We start from the raw sequence: 11,981 nt of genomic DNA on the forward strand, positions 1-11,981 counted from the left end.
TTATTGCTGTGGCCGTGCGAAAACGCTGGCGCTGTTCTGGTATTGTGCTTTAGTGCAGTTGTGGCCGGTGCCTCCCAGTATGCAGGCTCTTCACTGTGTTCTGTGGCAGACTTTGTACTTGACATTTCCGTGATTCATGCCTGGTGTGATGGCTGGCCTGGAGGCTCACAGAACCTTTACTGAGACAGAACCAGGCTGCATTCGTCTGCATGGCCAGAGAGCTTCATCAAACCACAGCATACTGTGTGTGTGTGTGTGTGTGTGTGTGTGTGTGTGTGTGTGTGTGTGTGTGTGTGTGTGTGTTTGTGTGCGTGCGCACATGACCCCCGACTGTGGTTAATATTTTGGCTTTTGATGCTTATTAATGTTTAAAGAACAATTTTGTAGGATCTGTTCTGCGGCATTGTGTGTAAACCATGTTATTTACTTTAATTTATAGCTTCTTTTTTTTTCTGGCATGGTGTCACTGTTGCAGTTGCATAGTGAACTTTTTTTTTTCTTTCCAGAACTTGTGTTCAGAGCGGTACGCACTACTTTTGAGAAACCCACACGGCGTATGCTCTCTTTTCATGTTTTAGAGAAATCATGAAGTCAGCTCCGCATGCATACGTTTCAGTGCTTTGGGGAAATGATAGTGGCTATGAATAACAAATAGACGCGAGTCAGTGCGGTTGGCTTTGTTGCCGTTATTAAAGCAGTGGTAGCAGGAGAAATGGATCCAAAGTATGCTGTTGATCTTTCTGCGAACAGATATCAAAGCCTGGACAGCAAACGAGTGGTAAGTACTGGGGGACGGGGGGGGGGGGGGACAGGGGGGGGGGATCCCTGGAGTAAACCGAGGGTGAAGATGAAGGGATATGGAGGAGATGAAAGACGGTAGAAGAGAGAGAGAGAGAGGCGGTGAGAAAAACAGAGGAGGAGAGCGAGGGAGAGCCTGTGTGCCTTTGTATGTGTCTGTACACCAGTGTCTGCTGGAGGAAGGACTTCAAAGACCCAGCAGAGCAAAGGCTGCTTCGCCTTTTCACTTTTTTTTTTTTCTTCTTCTTTTTACCAAAGCTCCTCTCGTGTTGGATCCCCCCCCCCCCCCCCCCCCCCCCCCCCTTCCCCTCCTTCCCTCTCTGGTTATTCATCTGTCTCTCCTCAAAGGCAGCCAGGCCTATTGGATTCTGTAGGGCACCACTGACATGAATATTTCTGCCGCATCAGAGACATTTGCCGCCGTTGCCTCACAGTGCTTCGACGGTAATTGAGCGCATGATCCCACAAAGTTTATTGACTGCAATATTGGCTGCATTGTAGACTGCAGCGCTGATGTCTGGTGTCGCTCGTAAAAAGGGGAGCCTCTGAGCTAAAAGTGATTTCTTTTTTTCTTTTATTCATTGGAAGTATTGCATTGATCTGAATGTAATTGTTGCGGGGAAAAGGAAGGTTGTAGTGGCAAAAAAAAAAATAGATGTATGAAACAGACTTGTACATGAATAAAAAATGGATTATTAGAAACACAAATTAAGCAATTAGGTTATTAAAAAAAACCTCTTCATTTTATCTTTTTACTATAGAGTTGTCTATCGTGGTTATTTGGATAAAAAAAAACAGCATTTGGAAATAAATGATTTTAATTTGAATGCTTACTTTGATTAAAACTAAATATTGGCATCACTTTAATACATATATCATTATAAGCTGCTTGGAGTTAGGAAGTGTAACAGATCCTGATTCCCTCTCTAATATTCATACTGCTATGAAAACTAAACATTATGATGGCGTTATAGCTTAAATGCTCATTGGAAGTGTTAAGAGTAGCGCATATTTACGCTCATTCATTAGGATAGGAAGCAAAAACTGAGTCTAGAACAGGTGACACCCCAGTCTAAATAATAGGACCGCCTGCGTTTAAACTTTCCAGGGGCTTACAGCCTTGCTGTGGGTGTTGACGCGCCTCTTTCAGAGGGTGTCAGTCTTCAACCACATGACTGATTCGCTTTCCTCACTCATGGAGGGAGTCTTTTTCCCGATGCCATAATGCTGATCATGTCGCGCTTTGAAGAAGAAGCAGCTTCCCCGGAGGTACAGATGGCTACGCGCCTTCTTAGATTGTGTTCGGGGAGATGAGGGGCGACGGGGTGGAGTGTGTTGTCGTCGTTGTGGTGTGCATAGAAAGAGAAAGGGGGGGGGGGGGGGGGGGGGCACTTTTTTTTGGGGGGGGGGGATTTGAAGAAAATCAAAGCTTTGTTTGTGCTTACAGGCATAGGTGAGTGGGTACAACTAGTGCCTGCTGCTGTCATGTGAGGATATGCTGTCAGGGCTCTGATGGAGCTCATGGTTGTCTAATTTTGACTGGTTCTCCTTAGCGACACACTCAAGAAGTATTTGTGTCTCCCTGTCTCAAAGCTTGGTGGAATTATTTTATGTCTCTAACTCTACTCGAGAGTCAAAAGGGGTCCGCAAACCAGGAAAGTCACAACGTAAGTGGGACTTGAAAGGGTGTCACAACCAATTAACTTCCCACAATGTCGAATTCATATGTATTGAGTATTCAAAGTATATCTCGTATTTGGCACACTTGGTGATTTTTTTTGGGGGGGAATTCTAAAGAGCAGCGTGGCTTTGATTTGATGGAGTAAGCAGCTATTTTCAAATCATTTCATGGCTGCAGCGTTGGCTTGAACAATGTTCTTTTGGATATTTTACGGTTGCATCAAAAGTCAGGTTGCGCGGCAGTAGTCACGCTTCCCACTGCTTCTTCTTTCAGCGAATTGTCAGACTTCCCAGGATGCAAAGTTGCTGCAGAGCGGCGTAGACGGTAGATCAGAGGGCCTCTTGGGCATCTCAATACTGCCCTTGTTCAAAGAGTTTGACAGATAGATCCTCTCCCATATATTTTTAGAGCACCCAAAGGACTTCGATTGGTTCGCAAGGGCAGTATATTGGCCCTATGAATTTACTTTGAGCCGCTGGTTGTCAAGGTGAAACACTTGCGCCTCATTACATCGTACGGGCCAAGATTGTTATAATATTGCAAATCCATGACGATGGGGCTCATCACCGCGGTGGATCAACAAAGGGGACGGGCCGTATAGCACGAGTGCACAGTTGTTAACATTTAGAGGGGGTGAAATAGTTACGAGCGTATAAAATTTGATTGCCCCCTTTAGAGAACTTAGCAGCAAGTGTAAAGTTTGCACTCTGTGGGATCAATGGCTCCCTTTTTCTATTGTACACTATATCTCAATATCCGTCTGCTACTTCTCTCCGGTGGGTTGTAGATCTGAGTTCATGTTGAAGTAATAGCTCCCTCTCTCAGAAATACTGTCTTTTGATGCCGCATGCTTTAGATTCACAGTGTATTTATTATGGTGAGGATGCTGTAAAACATTATACTGTGGGAGTAGGGAAGACCTCCTCCTTTGTTTCTAATATCAGCCCCTACCAGAAACCTTAATATCAGCGTGTGAAATAATTCCGTCTCATTGTCAATAAAGTGATATCTGTTGTAGTTTATGGCGCGCGTGTGCCACGGTCATGAAGTACATCTTTGCAGGATTGATAAATGAAGCCCTGGGGTTTTGTAAAACACGCAACCACGTACTCGACCTGGGAATGGCCGATTCCACACTGTGTGTACATGTTTACCCCCCCGCCCCCACATGCGGGGCTTGTAAAGTTTTTTTATTTGGGAAGGTATGGCTGTAATTAGGAGTGAACACAAAGGCAGTTTGAGAGGAGGAGGAGGGGGGCGGGGGGGGGGGGGGGGGGGGGGGCAACGTGTTAATGGGTTGATGTGTGGAGAGCTAATCACTGCTCGGCCGTTAACCACACGCCGGCACCACTGGGCTCGTTCCAGGGGTTAACTAAACTGAGCCGTGACACATGGCTGGGCTTTATGGGGTCCAGGCAGGGAGAGGAGGCCCACGGATGACGCTAAAGAGCCCATAATAATGACAGCAATTACCACAATCCGCTTAAACGAATGGGAGCGCCGCCGAAACCTCATCATACTCTGATCAGATTGGCCCTAATGAGATAAAGATGCCAATTAATCCTGTGTTAATTGCCGTGGCGCGTTCTCGGAAAACACTGAAATATGCACATGCGAAATGCGAGCCGGGGCCTGCTGCGCCGTCCAGGATTCCAAACTGCAAAAAAAAAGGTTGAGAGCATATTTACATAATGATTATGATGATGGTGGTCGTGTGGATAACGATGATGATGATGATGCAGATGAGCGTTCATATCTGGGCTGTATTTACGGTAGATTTTGAATGATGACCTTCCCAAACCGATCACTGGCTGTTCTTGTTCTAATCCGAGCGGCTCAGAGCGCCGACTGACGCGCACAAAGTCAGACCGACATTCGCATTAAGGCAATGTTTGGTGACTGATGCCGTCTTCTAATGATTCAGAATGGCGGGTCGCGTAACCTCTCTCTCCACACTGTGTCCGAACCCCCCCCCCCCCCCCCCCCACCAAAGTGCTGAGATGACACTGTACAGTTGGTGACCTCATTATCGCTATTACCGCAGTCAGGAAATTTATAACATACATGTCTGTGGTGACAAATTCTATAAATCACGGCATTAACTCCTGCTCTGAAGTCCTCTGCTGTAACATTCTCCTCGGCGCCGATGCCACCGTGATCCATTTTCTTTCATGTTCTCTAATTGCCCTCCTCATAGTTTTGCTCTTTTTCTTGCCCGTGTTGACGTGCGGTAATAGTCAGTCCATCTAAAGTGGTTGCGTTGTCGCTTCTGCCATTATACGGGCCATTTTCATTTCATCTGCAGAGGTCCTGGCTCCTCACCACGGTGACAGCATCCCCCTAAATCATCCTCATGTGTAATTGCTCCCTACTTACCCAAATGGCTATGGCCTTCTCTATCTGCCTAAGAGCATTTACTCAGGCTTCTCAGGAATTCATGCTCCTGGTTCAATGCTCTTTGACTAGTCCTTTATGCCGAACTCGGTGTCAGTTGCTTCATTACTATCATTCACTGTAATGTCAACCTAAATGTGTTGTTTTGCATTATGTGACTGTTGAGGGGAAAACCTTGAAATGTTCATGTTTTACCTTGAAGGATTACAGGGACCTCTCTGGGTTAAGGTATTTCTACACTACTAGTTTCATGACATCTTTAAAAAAAAACCATCAAAATTATAACTATCATCATTACAACTTTTGGTTTTTATTTTTGTTCAGTTCTATCAGCTTAAACACTGAACTGGAACTTAAAATAGGTTCAGAATGGGCCATAATGTCACTAATAACGCCTTAATGCACAGTATAACCATGAGTTACGCACAGAGTGTTATGTCTTGTCCCGCCCTAGTGTTCTGTGATTGGCTACTACTACTGTGCTTGGATTGGACACTAATCTGGATTTCGCCTCAAAAAATCTCCTTAAGTAAAGGCAACAAACTTGGTTAAGTTAGGAACACATCATCAACTCCTGCAAAATGAGCCGAACAGTCGAGGCAATGAAGAGGCCAACGAGCCAATCACAGCACGGTAGGGCGGGACCAGGCGGGACACTCTGGGGAAAAAAAATGAAGGCTGCCGACAGGAAGTATACGTTGGTCGAAGCTAAACCAGGAAGTTGCGCTGTAAGCTATAGTGGAGGTTTAAAATAGAAAGTTTGGTTTGTAAATTCTACAAAGATTAATTTGCGTCTTGTCTTAATTACGACGACTGAAGAAGACAATCAACATCCAGCCTTCTAATACTAATCCCATGGTCAGGAAAGGTGGACTCAGAGTAACACTGCTATATAGAGAGGAAACAGCCTCCTGTTACTCATATAAGTGTTTTCGGATTCGAACAACTGTAATATTGTCAAAGTTGCTTGTTGGAGCCTTTTTGAATAATGATTCGTATGAGACTTTTCTGATCTGAACTGCTGTAGTTGAGGTTTGGTTCGGTGAAGGCACACAAAAATACATGGTCAGGGTTCCTGGTTTGGCTTTTGGTCACAGCGGCGGCCTTTCACCTCAAAGTCGTCACTCGCCGACCCATTCGGCCACTCTACGGCCTGTTGCCGTTTTCTTTTCTTTCTTTTTTGGCGGTGTAGTCGCAGAGGTAACTACAAATATATTAAATGGCTATTGCTGAAAAAATGCCAGACATGAATAGCATCCAAAATTGGATCTGATATAATGAAAATCTTAAGGATTATTACTCCTGTCAAGTTGACATATTGGAGATTCTGGCCTGACAGCAGTGATATTTGTCTTGTATTTGTATTTATTCATTAGATAAAAGGTGACACCAGGGAAGAGACAAAGATGACCCTAGCACACACTCACAGACGCACACACACACACACACACACACACACACACAACATGCACTCGCACGCACAGCAGCTGGCAGATTGTGGCTACCCCATTACAATGATAATAGCCATGTCCATTGTGATGTCCCACTTTTTAATTTTGATTTCGGGAGGTGAGTGAAGTCATTATGTTGCAGCCCTCGCTTGGTTTTATGAACAATCCAATGCCCTAGAGACTCTCTCCTCTACACACACACACACACACACACACACAAACAAACAGCCACACGTTGATAATAGATAAGCACACACACACACACACATTCATGCACACTTACACACACATCTCAGCGAGTCAGTCCCCTTCCCCCCCCTGTGATTTGCCCTGCCATTAGGCCCGCGAGTTCCAGAGGGCGGCTGAGCGAATGGGGTGTCCCAGACCCACTCAGCGTCAGAAACACATCACTTAACCCTGACGCTCTCGCTCGCTTTTGCTCGGCATGAAAAGCCAAAAGCCCTCTCCAGTTAGGCCCTGCCTGTCTTGCCTCTATCGATTTTGTGACAATGGGAAAGTCCAGCGTCAAATCAAGTAGCAAATCATTGAGAGAAAGTTTCAATTGGGTTTTTTTTTTTTTTTTTCTTCTTCTTTTCTTTTCTTCCTTCCTTTTTCTTCCTACTCCTGAAATTAAAGGCTACGGCGGATTCGGCTCTGTCCTCCCCTTGTTCCGTCCTGTCAGGGGTAATAGGCTGATGGGCAGAGGCTACAACAGGAAGGAGAAGATGTAACGAGCCCATGGGCCAAAGCCTTTTTTTTTTTTTTTTTTTTTTAAAAAGCCTGCCAGAATAGCTCATGGTGTTCAAAAATTTTTCCGCAAACAATCATGGCGTTCATCGGTGAAGCATATAGCACATAATCATACAATTAGAGACAATCTGTCACAAACAAAACGGCCTAAAAATAAAAGCAATAAGGAAGTCACGGCGTCGCTTATTAAAAGTAAAAACAGAACCAGTTAAGATGTGCCGTGGCTCCGATTCCAAACCTATTTGTGCACATTTGATTATTTGTCACCCTCACACGTAACGGCACATAATGAGGGATGTGGGCTCAGCAGTGATTGGATTAGTCGAGGTTCCACATCTTTTGACTTCCACATACTTCTAATGGAGATGGAACTGGCTTTAAAGTGATTACTGTCTTATTTAATCATTCCAGGAAAAAATGTGCTCTAATCAATTCTGCGAGTGTGCAGCCAGATGTTTGGAGTTTCTGTAATTGAGTTATTTCAGTCAGACAAACAGAGACGTGTTTGGTCTAATTAGACTCCGTTGTCAGGGAAATCAAAAATTCTTCAAGCGGAAGCTGAATGCTTTTAATATGCTATTGAGTGATGTATCATTTTTAGAATTAATTTCTGATGCAATAAAAAAAAAAAACTTGTCTGATCTTTGGATGTTCCTGTTCATCAAGAGCTGTCAGTTATTTCTGTCATAATTCTCTCAGAACAAACTGTTTGGAACGCGCATTTGTTTGTCTCCGTTTGATCATCCCGGAGCAATCAGGCGGTCGCAGATATTTATAGCGCTCTTCCTCAATCTTGGATGGAATTAATATTCGTGCAAATGAACGGGCTCTCTACTTCTGTCGGCGTGTGCGGGGACACAGATGATTTGTGTTGTTGTGATGTATCCGAGCATCTTATAGCTCAAATGCATCCATCTATACATATTATACATGGCTTTGAAGGGGAGACCGTCTTCATTTTGGATTGGAATAACTGGACTGATTTTCTTCCTGGCAGCTCTTAGCCTGTGTGACTTCATTACCCCCGTCAGGCCCGCCAAGCACATTGGCTAATTGCTCAGTCAGTCCAGCATTGGCAGGTAGTTGCGCACATATTGATCAAAGTGCTTAAGGCTGGGCTCTCAAGCAGAAATTAATCAGGCATTATTTTTTTTATTTTTTTTGCTGAGAAAAAAATAAAAAATACGAAATCTCAAACTGCTCCATGTTTGACGTGGTGTTTACAGAGCAATGTGTTCTTATTGGACTAAGGCCCTGAACACAAGATGACATCGGGGGAATATGAATCACTGGGCAATGACGCAGAGACACGCAGGGTGAGGGAGGCGCTCTAACTGCTGTCCAGTCAGTGAGTCAAAAAAGTCACAGATTTCTGGATTTCTCTAATAACTGGGTCCCAAAATATCCAATCACTGTCACAGAAACGCCTCTCAGTAAAACGACACAAACTGTCACCATGGAGCCAGTGCATATTTCAGCCACAAGCAGTGTTTGTTGGACAAAGTGTAATTGGAAATAAGTAAATAATAATTCACATCTCACATAGAAAATTGTAAGCAGAGGGTCTTCCTTTATCCTGCCAGTCAGATACGGGGTGAGGCTTTTATTCTGGAAGGACTAGATGGAACTGAACTGCACATCATCAAGACTTGGGATTCACTGCAGGGCTGTAGATGCACCCAGTGTTATACATTGGGTTTAGCTATAGGTGCACCTGATAAACTGGCAACTCGTTTTCCAGCACACTGCCATGCTATTTCTCCTCCTCATGTGTAGAATTCATAGCGAAAACACCAGACACACACACACACACACACACACACACACACACACACATCTAATCATGACAGTTTTATTTTTGTTTTTGTCACTTATTTCACAAAAAACACGTCACGTAATGTAATGTGTAAACACAAAGGGGACTGACCATTATTCTGACAGCCCATTATTCTGAATCCTCAATAGTCCGAAAAAGTATAAAATAAATATATTGCTTAATTATTAACCATGTGCTTCTGTTTGTTTTCCGGGTAACTCCAAAGGTACATTTTTCAGACTTTTGGGGTTTTTGGCATGATGACGTGTCAGAGCTATGCAGTGCAATGTCTTGTTTATTATTTGAGAGTCCAAACTTTACGTGTGAACTTTGCTCTTTACTGGTGTCCATGTACACTACTTTCTGCTATCAATCCCACAATGCAATGCGTCTGTTTTATCGGTCTGTAGCTTCACAGTAGTGTTCTCAAATTGGTCAAAATATGTATGCTTTAGCATCAAAATGCTATTTTCCCAAGATCTTTTAACTGTTTTCCCACATTGCCTAAAGTTTGGGACAGATAGTCACACAATCACACAAATGTTAACCTGCATTCAACCATGAATGAAGTGCGCTGCAACATTATTGGTCAATACTACTCGGACTACAAACAGAAACCAGAACGCTTCCGATGCCAAAATCTTGTCCCGTTGCATGCAGAATCTGCGTATGAATGCAGAATCTGTTCATATCGATTAGAAATACACTGAGTCTGGAGAAGTACCTTATACAACCCAACATCAAAATAACCATTTCAATTACTAGTCACAGGTAACGTTGACTCTGCGAGTATTAATATCATTCATATTAACCTTATTGTGGTAACCTACGTTACTGCTTATTTTTGAAAAAAAACCGGAAAAGAACACAGCTTGAGTTTTAACAGCTGAGAAGCAGATCTAAAGTTCTCTTTAGGGGGAGGGAACATTACATTTACTCACATTTCACATGTTAGGTTCATGGTCAGTGTCAGAATTAGTGGGCTTTGTGCATCTGCCCCGATAAGCATGAAGATGAGTTTTAGCGTGCTAAACTTTGGTTTAGTGTCTGGAGTTAAGCAGAAAGTATATGCTCTGCGGGGCCCCGCGGATTTATCTGATGTCATTTATGTAGCTTGGTGGGCTGCCAAGAAGCCTGGATTGAAACGTACGTCAGCAGCGTGATTAACGGATAATGACAGACCCAGGTGTCGATATGTTCTGCGCTCAGATTTGTAGTGTGGGCATTACCACAGGCTCAGGCCCAGTATATCACCCGAAGGGAGTCGGGAGAGAAGTGCGGTTGGGAGAGCGGTAAGGAGGCCACAAGTGTGGTAAGGAGAAGAGGGGAAAAAAGATGAGGGGAGAAGATTCGAGGCTCCCCCCCCCCCCCCCGGTGACGCGTGGAACTTATTTCTCATTTTCGTGCACAGACAGTAAATACTTTGCTTTTCCGCCCGTGCTGCGCTCCTGACCCGAACCTGTGACCTGCCCTTGGTCTCTGATGATACTCCCATGGTCCCCCACCGCTCAAGGCTGCAGAGCGGGCGGCGCGGCCGGACCCGGGCCTTGTAATTCACAGGCTTCTAGATCGCCTGCCACAGTGTATTGATTTTTGTTTCCCCAATCTCCAGGAGAGAAGCAAAGAAAAGATTAAAAACACTGTCAGTTTGAAGTTGAATAAGAATCCTGCACAGGGGAGATACCTAGGAGAGCAAGAGGTCACAGCTGAGGTACCTACATCTCTTCATAGGTTTAACCCTTCCTCGGCCGGAAATCCAATTATCAATACACAAGCAGCGCAGGGCCAAGAATGTTGACCACAATCATTATTATGTATGTTATCATCCCTAATGAATGTAGCAGCCATGTATACATGACTCCGAGTCACATTGCAAATAATATTTAACAATAATCTAATATTCTAAGGGTTAACTTTTTTTGTGAAAGTTATTTTTAAGTCCTTAAAGTTCTCATGACATCGGTAATAAATGAGGTTCATGTGAATTTGAGATCTATTTATAGGAGCATGGAGGGAGCGTAAAAATTGAAACACTGTATTTAATAATACTTTGTGTTGAAATGGGCCAAACTAAGTATGAAACATAAAGTTGTGTCAATTTTCAGCATATCGATTCATAGCGATTCCAATGTTGACTAGCACTCAATGGACTGTATGTCTACATAGAGCACTGGTGTCCAATGATTTTCAGTCTTATTTTATATGCAACACATTAATGTTGCATCACCGTCATATATATATATATATATATATATATATATATATATATATATATATATATATATATATATAGTGACAAACCCACAGAGAATCACCAGACTGCAGTTCCCCCTCAGTGTCGGCTTCCTTAAGCGTCACTCAGCTCATTTAAGAAGCACAAACAAAGCCAGATATTTCTCTCAGGAGGTGGAGACCAAAACAGAGCTAAAGGAGAGTGAATGATGGACTAAATCTACTAAACTAAACTAAATCTAGATCTAAATCAACAGTAGGCTAAAATAAAAGGGTGCATTGCTCAAACAATCACATAAAACAGCATTATTAAATGTATCCGAGGCAGAGTGCCAACAGACAGGTAGACAATTTACAGCATCACGATACACACACTGACCTGATTACATCCTCTTAGTCAGCGTGTGTGTGTGTGTGTGTTTTACATTCTCAGGACAGTAGTGTGTGTGTGTGTGTGTGTGTGTGTGTGTGTGTGTGTGTGTGTGTGTGCCTGAGTGTCCACGTGTAGCTGGCATTTTGATCATGGCAGTCAGGGCCCTTTTCATCTCTGTGGTGTTGAAAAGGCTCCTTATTGGTCCTGACCCGACATGAAATATTGTCTTATCAGCTGGGCACGAGTTGCCATAAGGCATTAGGGCTGGCACATCTCTCCGGCTCCCCTCCCTAACATTCCCCATCCACTGGAAAGAGATCACAAATACAGTGCTGTCACTCCCTGTCCGCTCTGTTTACTCGATTCCTATCTATCCACGGTCAAAGCAAGGATGTCATATCAAGTCAGCCTCTATGGATGTCTTTTAAATATTATCATAGTTTTTACTTTATTGAACGTTTCTTAAGGAGGGCCGCTTCCTTCCGA

The sequence above is a fragment of the Cebidichthys violaceus genome, unplaced genomic scaffold (genome assembly GCF_023349555.1).
Source record: "Cebidichthys violaceus isolate CVI_PGR_0920_01 unplaced genomic scaffold, fCebVio1.0.p SCAF_13, whole genome shotgun sequence".
NCBI lineage: Eukaryota > Metazoa > Chordata > Actinopteri > Perciformes > Stichaeidae > Cebidichthys > Cebidichthys violaceus.